We start from the raw sequence: 26,671 nt of genomic DNA, 5'->3' as shown, positions 1-26,671 counted from the left end.
AATGCATAAACACGTCGCAATCACAGTTAAGTGACCGAGTCAAAGTCACGTGATGTTCTCTTCCACTGACGCCTTCCCTATTACTCATATCTTTACACACTAATGACAAAAACATATACATGACTAAGAAGACCGTATTATTGTAGGGTGTTGAGACAAAGAAAAAGATAGGTTGACGAAAGATGGAGAAATATGAAGGGACATATTTGAGGTAAATGTGTTGATTGTAGCAAAAAAAAAAATCCCTCTTTCGTGAAAGTAGGGGAGGGGTGCTGCATTGCTCTTCAAAAACAATAAAACAAGTCTTGATCGTTGAGTAAGTGCAACATATAACACCTCTTCCTCATCGTGGACAAACAATTTTTGTAACTTAGCTTCTTTTTTTATTTGGCCTAGCTGTGATGACGTCATAAAATGTTCACGTTCTAGAGTCTCGGCAGAGAAGTAAGTTTCTGTGGCGATTACAATGGGATTTTCTTAGTTGAATTGTGCAAAGATGATATTTAGGACAAAAGTTACGTGTTGTACAGATTAATTATAGTTTGTGTTAAGGAGAGAAATAAATTTATTTAAATTTCTTAAAACATAGATAGGTTTTTATTTAGAACTTGACGAAGAGTTTTCTATACCCCGAGAGGCATCTAGTGAATACTACCGAGCCTCATGTTCGTATTTTCCTGTTTTTGTAAAAATTGTGTTCTTTCTTTGAAAACTGAAAAGAACATACGGGGTATGTAGTATGTAGCATTCACTGAATTCGGAGTTTATGTATTACTAAAGTGAGCCAGTTGTCTTCTGTCGAATGTCTATCACATTCCTCCAATACAATAATCGAGAGTATTAGCAAAAAGGCAACCTTTCTTGTAATATTTAATTCTGAAAACGAGTACACGTTTTCGAATAACTTTACGGAATATTGCAGTGATAAAATTACGAGAATGTATCAATGGTACTACACTGATAGAATAATGAAAAAAATAATAATAATCCGTTGTCATGATTATAAAGGATATAAGGAGCAGAATAAAATATAATGTATTGGTGCGCTTTTGTGTGTGTTGACAAAATTTGACTTTATTTCCTTACAACGGTAAAGATTCCAGCAAAATTATCTTCCCTTTAGCTTCCAGTGTCAAATTTGTCATAGAGATAACTCGTGGTTGATTTCTGGTGTTTGGAGCCGAAGTTACGTACGGGCATCTTGTACAGTGGGATCCATGAGTATTATCGTGCAAATTGTCCATCACCATGTTGGTGAACTTCATTTGGCCCAATAAGAGCTTCAAGAATTAAGAAAAAAATCAAAACAAGCTGTTGACAACTTCTGCACCAGCATACATAAAAAATCCATCTCTTAAAAACACATAGGATGTAAGAGAAGAATTAATGAAAATAGTCATGGACAATTTGCACGGTAATACTCATGGATCCCACTGTACAGGGTCAACGAAGTTAGTAAAAAGTTGTGTTTTATACAGCGTATATTGATACAATTGTATGTTGAATTGTATCTTCTGCAAATATGCTGTATAAAGAAACAAATTGCCGGAGTACTAATTGAGGCGAGTGTACGTACACATGATCAATGTGTGCATGCATGCTGCATATGGAAGAGCAATGGGAACGTGGTGCTGTTAACGTTCCCTCAACATTTCCAGATAGAAATGTGTATATTATCCAAACCGTTTTCATGAAATAGCAAACAGCTCCAGAAAAAAATATATATATTTACTGATTCAATCACAGTGCAAAAATAGCCAAATGCTCGAAAAATCCATTACAATCTTGAATTTCATAATATTGTTATTGTTGCTTGTTCTCAAGCACATGGGTTTGTAAGATACTTATATTTTAAATGATAGATTGGCGCTTTGTGTTGTAATGCCAGAAAACCTGTTTGAGGTTCAAACTAATGAATTCATAACTCGGATATCAAGTTTCCAATTTATTCTTGCGTCTCTCCGGGCAAATGGTGAAATCAGAAATATCATTGTAGAGTGGGATGCACAAGTATTACCAAACAAATTGTCCACAACATGTTTATTCTGTTTGTTATACTCAATGAGAGCTTCAAGAATTGAAAAAAAAGGCCATACAAGCTTCTGACAACCTCTTCACCAGCGTACATGACATGCAAAAAATTAATGAAAATACTCATGAACAATTTGCCGAGCAATACTTGTGCTTCCCACTGTACTGAAGCATATTTTATTATTCATGATGTCCCCATAATCCAATGTAAAACAGGGTTAATAAAAAATGAAGGACCACAAAAACACGGGAATGATTGTTTAACATTGGTTTACAAAAACTGACGAAAACCTTGAAGGATTTCCTGACAATTCTCGGTAGATACGTTGTTTCAACAGTGTATGCTACCAACATTTTTATCTATTTGCCACCCAAACCTCTAATTCGTCCCCTATTTCCGTGTTTGGACCCTATTGGATTTTGGTAGCGTTCATAAGGTTCGTCTAAAATTAATAAGTTTATATCATCCTTATCAGTGTTTCCAAGAGCGCCTATTTTGTACTTGATTTCTTAACATTCGTGTATTCTTAGTAAATTAGGAACTACATTGCTGAAAATTCACCTATGAATGCTTTTTGTACGTTTTAAGCCATTTAGACGCCTTTATAGCAATGAAACATGAAGAAAACGCGAATGTAAGTTAAATATGGTTGTTGCGAAGGGAACAGAAATAACAGACGATTCGTGACGTAAGATCTAAACAATCAATCGAAACGTATCTCTCCGAAACAGATGTTTCACAAAAAAAAGTACGTTTTCATTCAGCAGGTACGGAGCCCGCTTCGACCATAACTTTCGGCAAAACGGGGAGGGGGTGGGAGAAGGGGGGAATGTTTACAAACACAGGACCTCAAGGGGGATGTTTCCCTGCCACAGTGACCTAGTTTTCACGTATGTGGACAAAACTCACCTTGCTTATAAACCGGAAGAGGGAGAACTTCCAGCCACTGTTCACCGGAAACGGTCACCACGCGAGACGTCCATGATCACGCACGTCGTCCGAGACACGCAAAGCACGCAGTTTTGCTTCGAATCACAAGACGCACGAATCGCACCGTCTGCAGGTCAACACTTGCCACTTCTAGATCGCGCTGCTCCGCCGCTGCATTCGCCAGGTTAGGCCTAAGGGTGACGCTCTCACGACGAGCCACGGAAATGGACGAAACCTGCAGGGTGGGAGGCCTGGATGCAGGGTTGCCAGGTGCAGACTTTTATCACAACCGCAAGCAGTATACACGTGCTTATAATTATATGTACCAAGAAAAGCGTTACATATGTAAATATATATTTATTTATTTTAATCAAAATGTGGAATTAAATATGGAATTATAGTTGTGAAAAATGGCAATTTTCACAAAAGGCTCACATAGCTAAATAAAAAGCATTAGGCTTAAATCTTTACATGACGGCAATAGTAAGAAAATTCAAATACAAACGTGCTATATTTTTTTCCCTATCAAAGCAAAGGATTACGAAATTTTCTTTTGAAGTGCTGAAAAATGAATCTTCTTAAATAAGATTTATAGTGACGGAAACTGTGTTCAATGCCACATGAAGAAGTGGAAGAATATTTAAAATATGTAATAGATTTTACCGCAAAAGTATTCTCTATTGTTCTTAAAAATGTTAGATTTGATTGATTGATTTGCTTTATTCTACTTCGCTTTTTGTGCCACTTTTGCCTAATTTGCGAAGATGGGGATGAGTGATGATATAATGAAATTGATGAATGGACACTCACAAACGTCCTTGCCCAGGCCGGGATTCGAACCCAGGACCCCTGGCGTCGCAGCGCGATGTGCTGACGACCACTCTGCCACGGAGGCCGGCTTAAGAATGTTAGAATATCAGATTCATTGTTTAATGTCTAGAATTAAAATAAACAGAGAATACAAAGCGAACAGAATACAGATGAACTGTAAACCTGTGGTATTTAACGCAAGGAGGAAAAATATGGTAATGGCATGAATATGGAATATATGTCGGAAAATATTTTAAAAAAATGGAAATTATATGTAAAAATAACTAAAATATATGAAATATGTGCTAAAAGCTAATATATGTAAAAATATGACTTTTTTCGAGCTTACATGCCACAATTTGCGAAGATAATACAAAATAACATTGATTTTAGCATCATATGACGATATGTATTTACATATAAATCTGTTCAGTGCTCATTATATTATCACCTCACCTCAGTTGCGAGTAGTCATCACATCCTAGAAGGGGGTCCAGGGTGGGTCAAGACCCCCGTGCCTTGCGTTTTTAAAAACATATTTTATCATTAAAATATAACATCATTATTACTGTTTTTAGTTTAAAGTGGGATCCATCATAGGACGCGAACCCGTAACTCCCCTTAAAAGCAAAGTGACAGAGTTAACTACTACGCTATTTTGTTTGGTTGATTGATTGATGATGTGGTTTACTTTACTTCGCTCTTTTGCTACTTTAGGCTAATCGCGAAGATGAGTAATGATATGAAACTCATGAAGAGACACTCACAAAGAACACTCATGCGCAGGCCGGAATTCGAAGGCGGTACCCCTGGCATCGTAGTGCGCAGTGCTAACCACTCGGCCACGGAGGTCGGCTCGTGTGTGTGCGTGATGGTGGGTGTGTGTGTGTGTGTACGCATGAACACTAAAATCGTTAATATGAATTCGATGGGAACATGTGCATTTCAACAGAATTTTGAATAATCCGGAATATAGCTATTGTATGTCCTGTTGTGACAGCAGCGGGATGACTCATTACAGCAACTAGTGCAGTTCACTCGGCAATATGAATGGTACGGAGACCGAGAACGAGAGAGATTAATGCAAATCCAGGACGAGGCCGAGGTCTAGTGTTCGACACTCTACTTATCCTTCGAGACTTTAGTAGGATTTGAAAAAAGTACTCCAACCGAATTCCCGTTTCCCTACGACTTCTCCAGACATACCGAACAAATATCTACCTGATTATTTACAGATACGTTGTATATTTTGTGTACAGTAATTTCAAAGTTACAATCACAATGGAAATTGTAAAGCTGTATTGCGTGGTTGCATATACATTGAGGATAAACTTCTGTTTCCAGAGGCCCGTAAACGTCGAAACGAGACAAAAAAAAGTCATTAAGAAAACTTGTTTGCGTTAATGACCGGTTCGATGGCGGAGCTAGCTTAAGTGGTTGTCTTTCAATGTCGTAATCGAAGTTCCGGGGTTCGAGTCCCGGCCAGGACATTGGCGTTTTTCATCAAATTCATATTTTCATCACCAATCCTCATCATCGTGATTGGTCAAACAGATTTTCGGATGTAATATACTTATATACAACCACAGATAAACGTTTTATAGTATATATCTGTGATATAACTTATAATACTGTTGTACTAATGCCAAAGCCACGACTATGCAAATTTTGATTTTTTTCACCTAGTGCAATATCTGACTACTTTCTGTTGATAGATTCCTATGCTAACTTGTGTGACCCAATAAACAACCATAAGTAAATACATATGCATTTCACCGATGACAACATTAATCCAATGTGTTTTTTTTTTTTTTTTATCGGGATCTTGAATATTAAAATGCATTTATTCCAAAAACAAGGCTTCGCAAATATGTGGTTTTGGCATTGGTGCGACGATACCCAATTATCATAATGACCAATAAGGTTAACGACACTTGATAGACAGCAACTAAAATGCACAGAGAATGTAAAATATATTCTCATCGCTTGAATGTGGTTACGAAAGGAAGATAACTCGGAGTTCAGAAGCAGCTCACGGCCCAATTGTTTTGTACGATCGCCTTTTGTTTACGAGTGCTCTCGAGATGTGGAACTATGTAGCTCTCCTTGAGAGGACATGTGTATTTTTAACAGGTGACGTATAAACTTCCTTTACGAGAAAATATACGCGGAGAAAGAACTAATAATAATAATAATGCCATTCGCAAAGTTAACCTGGTGTCTTGTTCCTTGCAAGTAATTGCTCAAATGTAATTGATTGATTGATTGAGTTGGTGTTTTAAGTCCACTTTATGCACAGTAAGGCTAATCGGGACTGGACCTACAGTTTAAAGTGGGATCCGAACCACTACGTGTCTCCACCGGGTGCTCAAATGTAATTGATTGAACTTCTGATTGAATGCTGTCACGATCTTCTTTTGACTCGGTGACTCCAGTTGGGTGTTGGCTGAGGCCTACATTCATTGAAGACCACGAACGAACCCATTCTATCGCCTTACGCGGTGTGGGAGCCAAGAGGGCGCGGGGGTGAAAGGTGATTGGCCTATTTACATGTTTACTTTGCTCGATTTTAAATTCCTTAAATGAAATTTCTGATTTGATGACTAATTGAATTAGGTTATTTTATGTCCCTTTTCTGTCACTTTTGGCTAAGCGCAACAAAGAGGGTGGGTGATGATTTGATAAAAATGATGAAGGGACACTCCTAAAGAACGCTCATGCCCTGATGTCTGATTTGTTAAAATAAAATGCAAGAATGATCATACCGTACCGTATACAATAAGGACAATTTATTTTTAAGTACTCAGGATACGTAAATAAATGCAAACTTATATACACACACAAACACGTGCGAATGTATTTACTTATGTGTGTGTGAACACAAGACTGCGTGTGACTCATATGCCAAGAGATAAACATCGTATAAAAACGTTTAGTTATTTTACCAGAATTGCTTTAACATTTTGAATGAACATAAATACGTATTTTTGCAGTACGTTACCTTTATTTTTCACTAGAACATTTAGTCTAAAACAAAAAAAACGTTAAAAATCCTGAATTTGTGTGGTGCCACAAGCTTCCTGGCTTCGAATTGCGAGCTAGGCGTAGGAAATAAACCGTCGGTTTCTGCCTCCCCGGTAACGTCGTCACGTTGTAATCAAGGGATGCAGGGTTCGATACCCGGTGGAGGCACATAGTGGTTCGAATCCCACTTTAAACTGTAGGTCAAGTTCCGATTAGCCTTACTGTGCATAAAGGGACTTAAAAAAACTCAAATCCTCGGTTTCAATCGTTATTTTACGTTGCATTATTTTTAAACAAATTCATTTAATGTTGGCCATGGGATTGACTTGAAATGCCACGCTCGAATAAAACGTAGGAATGGAATGTCTTAACTGTTGTAGGACCCTGGCAACCCTGATGAGCGTCAAACGTGTATAGACAATGTTCGTGCCGAAAGCTGTGTCCTCATCCGCTGCATGCGGTCGGAATGAGAGGGAAAATTGAAAAAGGAAGCTGCACTGGATGGAACTTTTGTTTTCTACGTCACTCTAGTTCTTCTCTTTGCGGATTAAAAATAATTCCAGATTAAGGCCGTGTCCGAAAGGTGCAAGACCCTACTTGAAGCGAGCATCTTTCGAGTATGGTCTTGGAGTGCGGTCTTCAAGTCGTGGACTGGAAGTGAAAGTCTTTCGAATTGCACTTCGACTGCAGTGCCAAATACGATCAGTAGATAAAACTGAGTACTCGTTGTTTTCCTCGCCATTTAAACACTTGTTTTTTCACCATAGAAATCACATAAAAGGTAAAAGGAAAAGTGCTCCCCTGTGCTTAGCACCACGCCATGAAGGGGTATAGGGGATGTGGGGGTAACGCCCCACATTTTCTTGATCCGGTCGTGAGTGGGGGTGATGTGATCATCATCACGCCCCTGACGCCTTTAACCCCCAGGGTTTTCCCCAGGTACCCATGTTATTCGACGCTGGGTGGGCGGCGGGGCCGCTTCCCACGTTAGAAAAGTTCCCGGATTTGAACCGGCCAGGGATTGAAAACGGGACCTTTAGCATGATAGTTAGACGCATTACAGACTGAGCCACCGCGGCCATATAGCTATAATAAAAAATATAATACTACGTCTCGTCATTCCAAGAGATAATAAATTTTGTCAAGGAGACCAGGAGAAAGAGTTCAATTCTGGGAGACTCCCAGCTGTTCCGGGAGCAAGCGACTTTTTTTTTATTATTTATTTGAAACTATTACATATTATTGTGCATGTTATACATTTCAGGTCATTATAAAGTGAACATTACATTTAGGAAATTTGCATATAACATATATCTTTTACAACGAGGGATCATTTGGTATTCCTGTGCAGGTGATTGACAAATTGGGTGTGAAAATCTTGTTGCCTATATATGGCCATTGTACACTGTGACGTTTTGTTCTTGGATAATATGCAAAGGAAGGATACAAAAGAATATCTACTGAAATGTTACGTTCGGATGTACGACAAATTGTACTCACAAGTTTTTGATATATATCCACGATTTTTGGATTATTTGACATTCACTAAGCTTATGCACTAAATTATCTTGTACATTACATGTAGCACACATTGGAGTATTTACTAATTTTATTTCTAACTAACTAACTCTCAAGCCTTCTTAAACCCGAAGGTTCATGCCTGCAGCAACACAGGCCTTCCATCTGTCCCTATCTTGAGCAAGATCTACATACTCTTTTCCATCCCTACCGATTTCCTTTAGGTCCATCTCAACGTTGTCCCTCCATCTTCGTCTTGGCCTTCCTACAGGTCTCTTACCATCAGGTTTCCCAACAAGAATCCTGTAAACTCCTCTTCCCTCTCCCATTCGTGCCATATGGCCTGCCCACCTAAGTCTTCTTGATTTAATTATTCTAATAATATCTGGACATGAATACAAATTATGTCGTTCTAAATTATGTAACCTTCTCCACTCACCTGTCTCCTCATCCCTTTTAGGTCCAAAGATTTTCCTAAGGATCTTATTTTCAAATACTCTCAATTTATGTTCCTCTTTCAATGTAAGGGACCAAGTTTCACATCCATATAATACTACAGGTAAAATTACTGTTTTGTATATTTTAACTTTTAGTTTCTTAGATACTAAATGAGAAGACAAAAGTTTATGAAGAGAGAAGTAACATGCATTTCCTGAATTAAGCCTGCTTTTTATTTCCTCTTTAATATAATTTTCATTTGTTAATATTACTCCTAAGTATTTGAATTTGGAAACTGGTTCAAACGAGTTGTTATCAATAATTAGATTTTGATTATTACCTAACACTTGGTTTCGGCCTGTAAGCATATATTTAGTTTTCTCTTTGTTAACTTCCAAACCTATCTCTTTAGCAGTTTTGAAAAATATTTTAGCATTATTCTTAATTGTATTTATATCATCCCCTAATAAATCTACATCATCTGCATATGCTAACAACTGAGTCATACTATTTAATTTTAGTCCTTCTTTAGTTTTTTTTACCTTCCTAACAACATATTCTAAGGCAAAATTAAAGAGCAATGGAGATAATGCATCTCCTTGTTTTAAACCATCATGAATCGTAAATTTGTCAGACACATTATTACCCACACGAATTTTACTTTCTGTTTCACTGGTGCATACTTTTATCATACTAACAAGCTTCTTACGTATTCCTAAGAATTTTATTTCATAAAGTTTAACTCCAGTAATGAATATTTGGTGTACAATGATATACCACGCTGATCTGACTCATAACGAGCCGGACCCTGTGGCGGAGTGGTTAGCACATCGCGCTACGACGCCAGGGGTCCCGGGTTCGAAGCCTGACTCGGACATGGATGTTTGTGATTGTCTGTCCTGAAAAGTCCTGAAATTGAAATATGAATGAAATTATGTGAGTGAATGAAGTATGATGGGGGAAGCTTCCGCATAGGGGCTTTCCTTTATATATATATATATATATATATATATATATATATATATAAAGTGGTTAGCACATCGCGCTGCGAGGACAAGGGTCCCGGGTTCGAATCCCGCTCGGGCTTGGTTGTTTGTGAATGTCCATTCATCAATTTCATCATTTCATCACTCATCCCCATCTTCGCAAATTAGCCAAGAGGTACAAAACGCGAAGTAAAATAAACTAAATCAATCAATGACTCTTAACGTAAGGTGGCGTACCTGTATATTATTCCATACTTCTCGCCAATTGACTCTTGGATTCCAATCTACAATTTTACACTGTTTTTGTGATAGTGCACACATTCTTCTATATATTTTCGACGTCTCTTGCGTTGGAAGGATAGGAGATTGTATTAAAGCGTAACTGATGTCCACTATGGAATTCTTAAAATACCATAGTCTGTCCGGAAGTCTTGTAACATCAATGGGGGCCTCCAATTGAATGTTGTCCAAGGCGTTTCTCAGAACTTTACTAGTGAGGCTGTTAGGGTGTTGAATCAGTGTCGTTACATCAGCTTCAATACGTAGAGCCTGGCTTTTATATTCCACGTTTACAAGGTTCATTCCCCCTTCTGCATAGGATAAACAAAGCGTTGCGTGATTTACACGCAAGATTTGACCGTTCCAGACAAACCAGTTTACAGCACTCTTGAGCTTATTAATATCCAGTTGCCGCAACGGGAGGATTTTTGCTACACTGAGCCACCGCGGCCACGTCCATAGAAATCACATAATAGCATTTTCAAATACTCGTACACATACATTTCCACACATTAGAAGAACTATAACCAACACCTTGTTGGCCAATAACATATATCTACCTGTGCTGCTGGCTTTCTATCTCCGTGATTTTAAACAAATGAACAACGAGTGCGGAAACCACGTGACCTAGTCACCAACCATCTGCACTGCGAGCTGTGGACTTGCGTACTTCTGTTCTTGGCGCTTTCGAACTGTACTAGGTGACGTCACTTCCGCCAAGACCATTCTTCAAGTCTGTACTTTGTACCTTTCGGACAGAGCCTTAGTTGTCTTTATGGAATAGTTTTTTTTATTTGTTTTTTTTCCCGACGTTTGCGCCAATTTAGAAACATCGTTTGAATTAAAAACAAAAAGTAACGTGGTGGGGAAAATAAAAGTTTGAACTTTCTTTATGGCACCAACTGCATAATCTTTATATGCTACAAGAGATTCCACACGTCCTCGGTGATATTAAATCATTTTATACTTGTATTGTGATTGTTATTCATTTTATGTAGCTCTTGCTACGTAAAATAATTGAATCAAAGATTTAGATGTTCGCATGTGGAATCAAAGATTTGGTGTTCCGATATGGAATCATAGATTTGGTGTTCGGATATGGAATCAAAGATTCGGTGTTCGGATATGGAATCAAAGATTCGGTGTTCGGATATGGAATCAAAGATTCGGTGTTCGGATATGGAATCAAAGATTAGGTGTTCAGATATAGAATGCAAAATACGAGGTTCGCATAATTCAGGATTGAAATGCCATTCTCCAGTGTAGAAGAACCGACAAATAGATGAAATATCCACACTTGGCTCGGGGGAAGGGAGGGTCATACCTCACGCCTCTACAACTACCCGGACGAAAAAATTGCGTTACTTATCTGTGACTGATTCACACGTCAAATAGCGTGAATCCTCTAAAATGAATCTTGGGCTAACCTTGGCGCCAAGCAACGCTGCAGACGACGGCGTAGGTCGATGGTGTTGCACACTGGAGTTATTCATTAGTCCTCCAACACTTGCGAAAACAAGACGAAAAACCCTAATGATTCCGAAGGATGACGTTGAGGAGCTGACAGGAAAATAAACATTGCAGAAGCAGCCAATGGACTATGATTCACTGAGCAGACTTGCGAACCTTCAAGTTCCATGCAGTTTTTCTTTTCCAGTCACGTGATCCCTCCTCATGGCAAACGAGGCCTGAAATTGCCGGTCATGGGGCAACTACAGCAAGCACTTTATCCAAATTAGGGTTCGATTCCAGGTAGAAGCACATGGCACAGTGTCTCGGATTCCGCTTTCAACTGCAGGGCTGGTTTCGATTGGCCTCTCTGAGCAGAAAGTGTACTTAAAATTATGAGTTATAAGCTAATCGGGACTGGACCTACAGATTAAAGTGGGATCCAAACCAACGTGCAATTTGCCTCCACACGGGACCCCTTGATTACTAGGTATGGGCTTAAAATTAAATTAACTATGAACATCCCATTTATTTCTCTTTAAGTCAATCACGACGCTGATTTGATTAAATAAATGGAAGAACAAGCACAAAGAAGTACCAATAGCCTGGTTGGGACTCGAATCCAGAACTTTCGTTGGCGAGAGACTCAACTCGACAAGCTCAGATGACGATGATCATTGATCAATCTGCTTTGCTCAAAGTAAGACAGCTTTCCTTTTCCATGGTGCTTGCAGAAAAATATATTTTTGGTTTTGGTTTTTGAATATCATGCATTATACATTGTACTTTACCAAATTTCGAACGAGATTTAGATATTTTAAGGTCGTCTTACAATGTAGGGTTAAAGTCCAGTTAGACAAATAACCAGAAGTTACGGCAATTTCAATATCATCGGTTATATACTTAACTGGGGATTACGTGGCAGTAATCTTAACCTGTGCTTTAACCAGTGGTCAGCAAGTTAACTAGCAGTTGTAAACGAACATGGCTTCCTCACCGAGAACTCTCCACCAGTCTTCTCAGTCAACTTGAACAAGATATAATTCAATAAAAAAGTTAACGCTTTGGTGTAAATGAAAACTTCTTTTGTAGTGGCACAGTACAACTGCTGTGCATATTAACCAGTGAAACAAGGACCATATGGTCACCAAAGTTAATTTCGTGAACATGTATACTAGAGACATTGCCTACGTGGCAGAATTGTTAGTACATCGTGCTACAAGGCCAGAGGTCTCGGGTTCGAATCTCGGCCTGGGCATCGATGTTCTTTGTGAGTGTCCTTCATCAATCCCATCATGTCATCACTCATCCCCCATCTTCGCGAATAGCCAAAAGTGGCAGAGGAAAGCAAAGTAAAATAAACCAAACCAATCAATCAAGAGACACGTGTTCTGTCATTAAGCTAAGGTCAAGTGGCGAGTGGTTGTACTGGCTACGGTCAGTAGCTTCGTTTTTTTTAGTCTTCAAATATAGGTAGATAATTTCCCATTTTACTTGCGAAAGGCAACATTGCTTTCAACGAAAATTATTTTGTTGCGTCCAAAATGACACTTTGGTAAATAACGCAAAATAACAATTTGATGAAAACTGTCCCCCTTCTACACGTGGGGAAAATAGAAGGTAAACTAAATTTGACGTGAACTAAAAAAAAAATCTGGGATGTTCGTTGATTCGTAGCATGCCGCTCTAAGCTTAGAACACGACACAAAAGATTTTCCTGGTTGATCGGCTTCTGTGAATCCAAGCGGACGTCGCTGGCAGAATGGCAAGAGGAGGGTGGTTGGGGAGGGGGGCGTACATTGCAAGAGGGAAAGAGGATTGCTTGCTTACACCAGGGCAATAATGGATTATTGCCAGAAAACCGCGACGCTTGGCGAGTTTCGTGATGCATTGTGGGGGGATTTGAGGCGTATTCCCGACGTCCGTGCTCATATCGTCACGTCAGACGCAACACACTGAAGTGCGTAAAGGAAAATATGTGGGGAATGTTGCCAAACTGGTAGATGGGATAAGGAACGTCTCTTGAATCGTCAAATTTTCGAGGGAGCTTAAAAATGTTACTGTCTTCGTGTTCACTTTTCTTTTTTTTTACTTTTTCTTCTGGCGCACGCGAAAAGCTGTGCGAAAGACGAATACGAAAAAATACAAACACAAACATAAGAAACAGGGAAAAGAAATGAAAAAAGTAGAAAAGATATGGACAAATATTTAAGAAACCAACCGGACAGGAGAAATAAATACAAGTTACGAGAAAGTGACAGAGAAGTTCTTACACAAATAATATATAATTCCGTGTAACTCACAAAAAACCATAACTTATTGACCTGTCGATTGCGAGGGATATGTACTACCATTCATAGATTTGACTGATTTTAATTGATTTAGTTTATTTTACTTCGCTTTTGTGTCACTTTTTTGGCTAATTGCGAAGATGGGCATGAGTGATGATATGATTCGAGGCTGGGATTCGAAACCGGGACCCCTAGCGTCGTAGCGGGATGTGCTAACCACCCCACCACGGGGGCCGGCCAGTCAGAACGATATTGATTGAATGTTAACTAATAAAATTAAGATAAAATATAAACGGAAATACGTGGTAACGGTATAAAAATTGACAAAAGAAAAATCACGAATAAAAATACATAACAAGAATGATAAGAAGGGGCATGAAAATAAGAAAGAGAACCAGGAAGAAATCGAAGAAATGCGCATATCTGTGCATAAAGTGGACTTAAATGGATAATTCAATTCAGTCGAATTATTTCTATTATTTCCACAAACTCAGAAAAGGTAATTCGTAAATGTATCAGGATCGATAAAATGGATTAAAAGGAGGGAATAATGAAGAATACTGGCACAATTGTACATTTCAACCAAAATATATACTTCGTGTTAAATATGCATGACCATTTTCAGAAGTACTATTGCATTTACACTACATGTATTTTCCCAGTAATTTTGAAACCTAGATGAAGTTTGGGTAATAAGATAAATTGTTCCCAAGCAAAATTATTTTTTCATTTTTAGCAATGAATAATTTATGGGGTGAGAGAAAGCAAAAGGTATTTTCACTTCAATGAGCTGTGTGTGCTCAGAATGTCCTCAAATTCTCTTGCAAATTTGCCATTTGCTTCATGTAATTTCAGGTTTCCTCTTTCTGTCTGAATTTCTCTACGCCAAAGGGAATTTCACTTTATGTCGCAAGACTGTATTGAAAACAGTCCACGAATGTGATGTTTGGTATGGGACAATTCGTCGACCTTTGAAATTTTACCAAGGCTTCATCGGCGCCATCTCTTCATCTAGTGTTTATTACAAGATCTTTGGTAATCCAGTAAGCTCTGTGGTGTGACAACAGTGGTCCACTGTTTTTATCCAAGAGAAGAATCTGACGACATCTAATATTCCGGTGGCCAGGCTCAGTCGACCGTCGCGATCCCCGTGGGAAGAGATCGGACAGGCCTTGACTGAGAAGAGGACACGCTACAAAACGTTGTGTGTGAACAATGCTCGCCCCCGAAATACTCGCTCCTCTTTCTCTCCGTGACCTTGACTTGCTGCTTTTCTCTTCAGCAGCATAAACAATGTTGCCAACTCCATGCGGTTTCCGCAAGGGGTGCTTCCAGAAACACATAACAGTTGGTATACAGGCAGGGTTGAGTGCTAACTCAGGGGCCGAGCTGGACAATTTTGAGCGGGTTGCCAGGAGGTGCATATTCATAAATTAGGATGGGCAGGTATAGGTAAATGTAAACAAACATTATAATATAATAATAATCCGTTGCGCAACAGCCCATGAAGGGCCTAGGCATACCTACCGACTGCCGATCTCCCTCCCACGCTTTCCTTCGTCACCTCTAAGCGTGGAGATCTTCAACCAGTATTGGAATAGTCGGGTTGTCAGCCCGACGTATCCCCAGCCGTTATAGTAGGTCTTCTCGACCGGATTACGCTCACTCACTCGGAGCTCCCCAATTTCCTCACGATGGTGGGTTGCTTCAAATTATTATTATTACTATTATTATTATTATTTACTTATATGCCGATGATCTAAAAATATTCAGGGAAATTAAAAATGGATCGGACGTTCTAAAATTACAGGATGATCTTAATAGAGTAGTAGAATGGTGTGATATAAATGGTATGCAAATTAGTTTAGCTAAATGCAAACTAATGAGATGTTCGAGAAAAACAAATTGTATTGTTTCTCAATATGTTATTAAATCATAAGGTTTCTATTTGCTCTAGTCATAAGGATTAGGGAATAATTTTTGATTCTAAATTGCTATTTGATGAACATATAATTGAAGTTTGTAAAAAAGCTAAAAAGGTTTTAGGTTTCATATTTTTTTTAACAGAATGGAAACTTTTAGATTTCTTTTTATAGTGTTGGTCCGTCCATTAGTGGAATATGGAAGTGAATTATGGAACGTAGCAGCAAATAGTCACACCGAGAAAATTGAATCAATTCAGAAATTATTTATTAGGTTGCTTTGTATGAAAATGAAGAAAAGTTACATATCACTAAATTATATGGAGTGGTTGGAGATGCTTAATTTACCAACCTTGAGCTCAAGAAGGAAATATGAAATTAATCTATCGATAGAAAATATTTTGCAAACAGGATTGATAGTGAATATTTTATAAATACAATAGTATATAAGGTTCGAAAATACAAAACAAGAAAAAGATCATTATTATCAGTAAATTTGAAGAATGGTGGTGAATTTATAAAAATATTAATCGATGATTTTTACTATGACTTCCCTTAAAATATTATCTTTAGGTATAAGATGAGGTTTACTGTAAAAGCCATTATGAGTTAATCCCTTGATATTATTCTTTGTGACATAGTGCTGTATAAGGTTTTATTTTTAACTGTTCTGAGTACTTTAAATAAGTAAACTATTATTATTAAAGGCAACCTTATGTTAACATTTACATTTGTATTTTTTCCTCAGTTTTTCTCTACTCATATATTTTTTTACATTTATATTTTAATATTTTTGATCTTTCACATTTATATTATGACTAATATTATTATAATGAGTATATTAGTAATTGTAAGTATATGTGAAATTCTTTATTTCTCTATAGTTCAAATCATTATTTCTATCTGTATTCATGTATTATTATATTATATATACTTATATTTTCTTGTGTAGCTCATGACAAGGGTAAGGTGGTAAGCCTACAGCTCAACCTCGCCTGCTAAATAAAGGAATCATTATTATTATTATATCCACATACAGTTCTCTCTCTCTCTCTCTCTCTCTCTCTCTCTCTCTCTCTCTCTCTCATACGCGCACTTCCTTTGTTTCTGACCCGTTTTCACTATGTCTATCTTCCTTTCTTTATTGCTATTTATATATATATATTTCAATTTCAACAACTATTTCTTTGTTGGCGATTACATATTTCCCTCTTTTTCTCATCTTCCCTCCCTCTTCTCTCCTGGTTTCATGCCGATTCAACTATCAATATTTCCATTAATTGGTTGTCTAAACCCTAATGTTCACTTCCTTTCCTTTCCTATTTCTTTTTCTCTCACACTTATATCTACCAAAGCAGGAAATAATATTAGTATTGAAGCACTTTCGTCAATTAAAGTTGCCAAAATTCCACATACAAGAGAAACGAACACAGAATACCGCTCATATCAACGTCCCCAGAAACAATATACAGGTTAGTCAATAACCACTCTGTGAAATTACGAAGTTGCGTCATCTAGTATTGACGCTGACGTCACGACACTTGAAGAGTTTTCCGATTTAATCCTTGCATTTTAAATGTCCAACTACTCAAGTGCAAGCACTGTATTTATTTTTTAAACGCTTACGGGCGGGCATGTAAAAAATTCTGTTTTCAGGATAGTAACTTTTTTAGAATCTGAGAGGGCTTCGACCTCAACCCATGCTTCCCCCCCCCCCCCCCAGTGGCTGCGCCTTTGTCTTCATAGCAGAACACAGCCGATCGCGTGGGGGAAAACGGTAAAGAGAAAGGTGTTTGCCCCTTTTACATGGAATGCACTTGCAAGGGGTGAGTGGTTATTGATTTCGCATCAACATCGAACAGGTGGCCTGTGAGACCGTGTATGTGCGTATGTCATCCCGGCATTTGTCAAACAAAGTAGCATTAATGGCGCTTCCATTGATTTTCTCAGACCAATGCGTGACGGAAAACACAGGGAAAAGGGAGGCGAATGCAGCATTGCTTCTGTTACCGGAGTTAAGACTTTGCGAAGGCTTTCGTATTTTTCTTGAGTCAATTATTCTGGAACATACAGCTCGTACAATATGGTACAACTGATGTGTACGTACTGAATAAAACATGTGGTGCATGTTAAATTGCATAGTTTAACTATTCTAAATTTGCACACACCCCCAAAGCAAACACATAAAACTGGGGAGACCATTAGTGGAAAGGATACAAGAATATCACTTGCAGATATGACTAATGCAATACAGAATTTCTCATGAGGAAATTGGGGAGCTGCGAATGAGTAGCCTAACTCGGTCATGGAAACCTACAAGAACGACTGGTGGGTTAGTCGTGCTGACTACACGTCACCTCGTAACTGGTTATATGATGGCCCACCTCTACTGAGGCATGAGCGAGTGAGGCCGGCAGTCAGTAGGTAGGACTGGCCCTCAAACGGATGCCTGGCGGGTTATTATTGTTGTTATTATTATTATTAGTTCTTTAAAAATTGTAAATGCGCTTCATATTTTTTCTTCAGGCTTATTCGCGACGATAATGTTTAGAAGTAATATTTGCAAGAGCAACTACAATAAATTGTCATGTTTCTTTTGCTGTACCTTCCATGGGAAACACAGACATGTGATTTGTCCATAATCATATAGTTACTCGCGAGTTTTCTTCAATGGCTATGTATAACCTTTGTCATAATTTATATCGCAACCTTGTGTTGGAAACCGCGATTCAACCCATCGGCGTAGCCAGACAAGGATCTACCTACCGAACTCTGTTCCCTGACGAAATTTTGTCAAATTACGCTGCTCTCCAATGCAATTTTCACAGGAACAAAACTAGACTTCATAGAAATTTCAGCGAAAAATGCAGGATTCGAAACCGGATCTTTGACATACCGCGCCTTTGCTCTACGAAGTGAGCTAGCTGCTCCTGTATGTGCCAAAAAGTAGACTTCCCTGCAGATTTTGGGGTGTTCGACATTAATTGTGTTTGATTGACTCTTGCGTGCTTTTCAGTGGGAGGATATACTTGAAAGGACCAGGAAATATAATGGCCTACATCTAGGAAAATTATCTTTAGAAATGAAAATATCGGGAAGTAACTGGTACTCGAAATTGCTTTCAATTGGAATAACTGACTTGCTAAACATATTTTTCATTCATGTTAAATTTCGAAATGATGCAAATTTAGCATTTCAAGTGATTTATTAGTACTTCCGCGAATTTTACTACATTGTGCAGATAGTCTGTGAAGAACACTAACACATTTCAGCATAAGTAGCATTCTACGATGACATGAATGATAATTTTACTTCGTATTTCTGCCACTTTTGGCTAGTTGCGAAGATGAGGATGAGCGATGATATAATGAAACTGATGAAGGGACAGTCACAAGAAACAACCATGCCCAGGCCGGGATACAAACCCGAGACCCTACTGTGCTAACCACTCTGCAACAGAGGCCGGTTTTACGAATACATTAGTCATAATTGATATACACACTGACAGTTCTACAAAAAGTTCTTATTTCAGAAATATTTTCGCTAACAATTTTCCAACACACTTTATCGAAGGGTTGCCCGAAAATAAAAGTCCTGGCTACGCCCCTGATTTTCGCGTGGAGACAATGATGTGCAGTCTGTGATACACTGTATTCGACGGGATGCTGAAACCTCTTCAATGAAATGAACGACCATTCAATCTGGATTGTTCCTGATAGATCCAAGTACGTACTTTAAAAATATATGATTCAAGTGCATACTCATGTGACGTACAAATATACTTGAAATAAGGGTGCTCTGAACAGTACTTGACCACAGCGCACCTAGCGATGGAAACTAAAAACAAAAGCAACCGAGGATCGGCGTTTATAACACAAAACAATTTTCAGACATGATACCTGATTGAAGGCAAATGGTGCATATCCACATCAATTTTGTACATTTGTACGTCACAAAGGAAATATAAAAAGAACTCTCACGAATGTCTCCAAATGCAATTAACCTATAGAAACTGTACCGAGACGAGACAATACTCGGCATCGTATTGTATTTGGACAGAAAGAGAGAGAAGAGGAGAGAGGAGTGGGGGAGAGAAAGATAAAGATAGAATGAGAAAGACAAGAGAAGAAAGTGACATACACGCACATGTATGTGTGTGCGCGCGCGCGCGTGTGTGTGTGTATTAATGTATTTTTCGAAGGAATACCCTAGCGATTTTTCCTATCTTAATTCAAGTAGCTTTTTCTGCCACATTTTGGTAAACGTGATGATCAGGATAATTGGTGATTAGATTAAATTCAAAGGACACACATTAATATGTATACATATAAATGCAAATGCATAATCTGAAACAATATAATGCATAAACTCTGTATCTCAGACTACAGAAAAGGGTTTATACTCTTATCTGTAACTCATACCAAATGTTTATCATCGAGAAAGATGCAGGAAGGTGCATAAAAGTACGTCAACTGATGCAAAATAGTACAACTCGACATATAAAGAATACTCGCTTGCATGATATGATGCACTCTGGTGTTACCAAGGGCGACAGCACAATTTTTCTCAGGGGGGCAGTCATACAATTATTATTATTGCTATAATTTTTATTTTTGCTATTATTACTACTACTACTGCTGTTTTCTTTTAATTACATACATTTGTAATTTCCATATTCTGTATATCTATATACAGATAATCAATGTAAAATAGACAGTAAACTTAATAATATTAATAATAATAATAATAGTTGCTGTAACTTACAGTCATAGAAAATATCTTCGCAGAGGCCATAAAACACACTTTTGGGCCAGTAGCAGCGTTAGCCCCCCACTTTTCGCCACTCTTGCCCCCCCCCCCGCCGAGCTACGCTAAACCTTATCTACAAAGGGGAATAAAATATCTTTGCCCTCCTGGTTTTGGAACCCAATCGCCGCCACTGACACAAATCGATACGTTTCTAGCGTATCAATAGGATGCATTTAGTTTTATGTATAGGCTCAAGCTGTGACTCGAACCGTGGAACCTTCGGTGGTAAGATCACAAATCAACCGCCCGGTCATAGAGGCGGGGAAGAAACCTCCCCGCTCCCACCATTACCTAAGGATTTCGCACACTGATCGGTTTCTTTATTTAGATCATCCGGCACAGCCAATAATAACCTTCACAGAATGTACTTTCTCCGCGTGCGTGTATACAACTCTTTCCTGGCAAGGGTTTCCTACCAACGAAACTATCAAGAATATTTGGGAAAACGTCCAACATGAATCACACATTTGGCAACGAGTCACTGATTCTGGGCATCAGTTGAGAGTCAGGAGCTTGTATACACGTTGTTCCGCGTCCAGCACGTGAGTTTTCAGCTCGAGATGAACGCCGTTTGTCAGTACTGGGCACCTTCAGTCTTCGCCATCAAATAACACCGAAAAACGTTGACTGTTGCCAAAAAGTGGTTACAAGTGGATAAAGTGAAACGCTAAGCATCTGTTTTACGATCAGCAAATCACTAAATTACGCGTTTACGCGATTTTAAATGTTTCTATCGAATTTCAACACGTTTTGCAGATATCTAGCGAAAAACAGCGAAAGGTTGTCTGTCAGCAGTGGTGGTACTGTCTGAGACTGCCATGTGAAAACTGAGACCTCGAAATGCATCAAATCAAAGTTGATGCAATTTTTGTACATTGATTGACACAGTTAAAGATGTAATTTGGAATTATTTGAAACGATCGTACCTATCTTCTCAAGTGGTGCATTTTTAGTGAATCACACGGAATAGTAGCTGATAAAAGTACTCTTTTATGCATCTCTGTGTGAATTTTGATGCACCACGAGTGGATCAGTGGCAGTTTATGCACTTTTTATGTAAATTGACACATTTGTGTGTAGAACGAGACCAGACCCTTGAAGGCTTCTCGAGACAGACCGAGAACGTGACAGACCTCTTTAAGGCTCATTGGCAGCCGAATGGGCGAATTTTTTGTAAAAAAAATCCTCTCCATTCGAAAAACCGCTGTGATATTCCAAAATCTAGATAACAGCGAAAGAAAACTACACGAAAATTCACGTCAATGCTCTAGAAATAAATTTAAGCGTATGTAATTTTTCATATTAAAAAAATATCTAAGAGGATTTCGAATGGAGAGGAAAATTTGAAACAAATCGCCCATTCGGCTGCCAAAGATCCAGATGAGCCCAAGACACTCAGCCTCGTTCTTCAAGTCTTTGGCAAGATATTGAAAAAAAATACCAGACAATATCTACATTACTAGTTTCCTTCTTCAAATGTATCAAGCGGATATGAATCTGAAATTTTATAGATGAGTCATATACATTTTGTTTAAAGTAATTGCAAAGTCAATCTATGTGCTGTGTGGTTGCATATGCATTCAGGATAAAATTCAGTTATTCGAGTTTTCGTAATGTCGACATGAGGTGTCAAACATCTTCATGACCTCTATAAACTGCGAAAGTTTGTGGAGTGAAACGCTGTATATATATATATTGTTTGTACTACGAGCCTCGAAACGAGACCAAAACTTGCCCTTCGAGACCGAGACGAGAAGTACATGGATACATGGAGAGGAAACAGATAAGAAGGCAGAAATTGACAACTCCAGACGAGACCAAACCATCTCTATGGCGTACGTCGACGCCTTGTAATGAAAGGTTCACGAGTTCGATATCCGGTGAAAGCACATCGTGGTTCGGATCCCACTTTAAACTGTAGGTCCAGTCCCGTTTAGCCTATCTGTTCATAAAGTGAACTTAAACTTCGAAACGAGATCCAGGATGGATTAGGCATTTACAACTCGAGACGAAATCCAAAAACTTTCCAAATCTCTCCTCTCGTCTCAATACATCCCTAATTTTCAGCTTTGCATTCGTGTAGCGTGTTAACGCACGTAGTCCAGATGCTAGAATCTCGCTAGCCTGCATAAAAACCGCAGTCCAGAGTGTACTACGTGCAAAAGCATTTGACATTGGAATGCCTTCAGGGAAGGCCATCTCCCGGCTGTTTTGGAATTTGTTATTTGGCTCTGGGAAATATTGGTGTACGCTGGAACGCAACAATTCGATACTGTAAAACTTGTCCTCACAAAATGGATATTTGGAGACAAACTATGAGAATTGTGTATGCTACAAATGAGGAAAACTTACTATCGAGTGGGAAAAGAAGCTGTGGGAAGTCCTACAAATATCTCGTTCTTTGAAGAGTTTCGCTTTCTCCGGGGACATCTTTGGGCCTCCTGTCCATTGTGTCCAGACTCCCATGGAGATCAATGCAGAAGGAAGGATCAATACCGGATGGAAATCAGCGGGGCTTTGTGTGTTCCACAAAGAATACTGAGTAGCCCAATAGATTGGAAAAGGTCTGTGTGATAGATAGCTCAGCATGGCGTTCCAGCAGTAAATGAAGTGTTTTCTGAAATAAAACTAGGATTCTTTACCTTCGTTTATGGTAACAGGGCGATCAAAAATTACAGGCTTGCATATACATCTTGCTAAACTTGACTTGAATCCAAATTAGGAATCGAACTTGCAAATTCTATGATGGCGCTAGGGACCAGCCTCCGTGGTAAGGTGCGACTAAGCTATGGGTCCTGAGTAAGGCATGGAAGTTTCATCAGTCCATCATTCATTCTCATCGTTGCAACTAGCCTAGAGAGAAAAAGAGTGGCGTGAAATAATTCAAATCAAAGGTACAGAAAGGTGACGACTTTTTTCTGCAGGGGGCCTGTAAGAAGTATCCTTCTGAGTCAACAGTCAACCTCTCTTCTCTATTCTACGTAGTGCTCCCCTAATCAAGGTCTCCCGAGTTCGATACCCGGTGGAGGCACATAGTCATGCTTTGGATTCCAGTTTAAACTGTCGGTCCAGTCCCGTTTAGCTTTCTGTGCATAAAGTGGACTTTAATCATATCAAACCAAAAAAATAGTGGTGATCCCTGGGAACTTCATTTTTGGAAGGCCAAGGCTCTCGCGCATGAGCAGACAATACGTATAATCCCGTATATGGTCGTGTGTTGCCCTGTGTTTGTCCTTACGTGTGCTGAGTGTCCCTTCACACCCTCAGCTTTTAACTAGGGTATGGAGAGTTTACCCTCCAAAGACAGTCAAGTTCTGGTTTTTGTTCTATTATTGACTGAGTGGTGAGGAGATATTATAATTTCTTGTTAAGGTCTCTGTCCTTAGTTTTGTTTCTGTTAAGAGACTTCTGTGGTGCGTGCAAGTGACCAGCATCCTCACGCCCCTACAACTTCAAAAACCCGTCAATTATTTTACCACCAGGCTATCCAAGAGGCACTAATATTTCGCCAATGAACGTTTAGTATGACTGGCAACTTTTCTGGTGATGATAATTATGAAGAGTTTTCTTCGGTTGAGGATCAAGTGAGTCTGGTGAGGAATTCCAGGTTTCGAGATTTAAAGACATTTTGTTCATCAGTCGCTTTCAGTACACTATACACTAGAGCTCTGATTTTCCATGACATTAACAAATAACGTAATGGACAAGAACGTCGTGTGAGACACTTTTCTTTCTGATTTTTGCGATTCTAAAAAGGAGATAAAAAGTAACAGGTTTGGAAGTTGGGAACGTTACAACACATAAAGTAAAGGAAGACAAGAAGGGAGCGTCTAGAATATCAGAACGAATGAAGACGTCTTTCCGCCTCCCACCTTTATATGGAGCTCTTAAATATATTTTAAATCCCAGCAGAATTTTTTGTCAATTCCGTGAAAACTCGTGACTCGGATGTGCAACAGGTGGCTAGTTTCGGTTTTATCATTTGGAAGTGTTTCAGACCGCAGAGGAAGGAAATTCGGATCGAGTATATTTTGGCAAACCTGTCAACCGATATATTAATGGGAAAGTTACGACTTGTAACCAGGGATGTTGGATTGGATTGGCTGTAAGAAGTAGTGTCTTCCATCCGACGTATTTAATTCAAACGTTGTATATGACACCATCGCCACAAGATACACTTGTTTGATTTCTTTGTAGTTGCTGAACCAATGTCTAAATGTAAAGAAGGTACATAGCCACCAGCATGTCAACCTCCATTTTGAACGGCCTTCATGTAGAATGCTTGTGGTCAGCCTCTCGCCAGAGTCAATATTTGCTTCATCGCCCACCTTTGGAGCGAGAGTTGAGTGTCCACAGCATTTTCAAACATGAGAGCGATCAGGTTGCAGATCCAGTTACGATTTTAACAGAAAGATACAAATCAATACTGAATCCACCTGTGCCTGATTAAAGGGGAGTGTTCTAACTTTTCCCAATGTTGTATTACGTGGATGGAAATCAGGAAACATTTACTGCGAAGTGTAACACTGCATGCCATGTTTTGAGATGCATTTTTGTCTAGAAATACCTTCAATTATCCTGGGAGGACAACATGTGGTTGTCGTTCGTTTTAAAGCTCCTCTAAACGAAAACACTTGCTCAGTACTGAATGTACTTTTCCCGCGTTTTCTCCATTTGCTTCCACATGGCGAAGCAAACATCCCTGGAAAAATTAGTTACAAAATCTCTCGCCAGATGACATATAATGGTTAATATCGTGAATTCTCAATTCGCACGCAGAATTTGAGGTCACTCGTCATTGTAGCCAAGTTGCTTCCCTTTCGCTTATATCAGGCCTCAAATGCAGAAGTTCGGAAAGCCGTAGACCCTGATAAATTGTTTAATACGGAATTTAAAGTTTCAAATGTTGCTGTTATCATTCTGGGTTTCAATGTAATCTTCACACTCTGAACCTTCGTTATTATGTGTTTTAATTCGATCTCCGCTCTCTTTAATAGAATCAATTTATTTTCACTTTCTCTCTCTCTCTCTCTCTCTCTCTCTCTAAGTCTGTGGGTACTTGCGCGAGCGAGCCAATCAGCTTACAAAACAATGCAGATCGTTGGAAATAATGCCAGCAGTGATTGGTTCTGGGCTGATAGATTGGATTTGGTGATTTCAGCAGGAAGAGATTTTTTTGCAACGCTTTGCAAATCATACAATATACTGGCAGGCAGCTGCACCCCGTCCCATTCATTGTAAAACATGCAGAAACAAATGGAATCATTCACACTGAGGCCATGCACTGCTCCGATACTCCAGCGTCAGTGCTTCCGCTTGTTTTCTTGTATGGTGCGCGCAGAAGTGAAGGGAAGGGAGTTATTTGATTTCTCGCCCCAAGGGATAGTAAAAAAATGACTACTTACTGTTCTCAACTTTTAATTTGTAACATTTTCTTTAATTCTCTTCTATCTTCTTTCTACTGATCGATGTCTTTTTTCTTGATTATTTATTTTTCTATGTTTTCTCTTCCTTCTCTCTTGATTTTCTGTTATTCCTGTTCATTCTATTTCGCTCTCTGTCTCCCATGTTTATTCTATTCTTCTTTCTGTTCCTGTCTTTCCTTTACTCCCTCTTTCTGTCTGTCTGTCATCTTTGTTTCCTTCCTCTTATTCGTGTGTCATTTTATTATTTGTTTTTATCTTTTTTCATTGATGTTTGTTGAATTCGTTCATGGTATATAAATTATTTTAGTGTCATAAATACACATTTCTTGTAATTGCCCAGCCTAAGGTTGAACCTCGCTCTGCAGTAAATATATATGCTTTCTATTTTCTTCTGTTCTCTCTTCTTCTCTGTCATTTTTCTATTTCTCTCTCTCGATTCTTTCTCTTTTTGTGCCTTTATCCCTTTCTTTATGCTTCTCTCTCTTTCTCTCCTTGTGCTTCTCTTCCTTAATTCTTTTATTTTCTCTCATTCTGTACAGTTTCTTTTACACTCAATTTTTCCCTATTTTAAGAACGTATCTTTTCCCTGATGACACGCAAAGATGACGTCAATACATCCCTTTCGAAGATTTTTCTGCTAGCGTTCATGTTCCCTTGTATTTTATAAATGAATAGCAAGCACCATGCTTTCAAAAAGGGTAAGGCACACTTATTCCAAAACAACAACAGCAACAACAAAAAGCGAAAATGGAAAAGC

The 26,671-nt window shown here is 38.8% G+C and overlaps 1 protein-coding gene across 6 annotated transcripts in view; it reads right to left on the bottom strand.

Annotated features, from left to right (window-relative positions):
• The window catches only part of OtopLa (proton channel otopetrin-like a), a 317,850-nt gene that overhangs the window by 266,942 nt on the left and 24,237 nt on the right, over nucleotides 1–26,671 (bottom strand). Inside the window, exon 1 of one of the 6 annotated variants that reach the window (XM_083119033.1) lies at nucleotides 2,942–3,137. The exons of the other annotated variants lie outside the window; for them this stretch is intronic. The gene's annotated coding sequence lies outside the window, so the exon portion shown is untranslated. Of the gene's footprint in view, nucleotides 1–2,941; nucleotides 3,138–26,671 lie in introns of those variants that run through there. 6 annotated transcript variants of the gene reach the window in all.

This window comes from Lepisma saccharinum, chromosome 3, assembly GCF_977018435.1.
Source record: "Lepisma saccharinum chromosome 3, izLepSacc3.1, whole genome shotgun sequence".
NCBI lineage: Eukaryota > Metazoa > Arthropoda > Insecta > Zygentoma > Lepismatidae > Lepisma > Lepisma saccharinum.
This window is presented reverse-complemented; position numbering and strand designations above follow the sequence as displayed.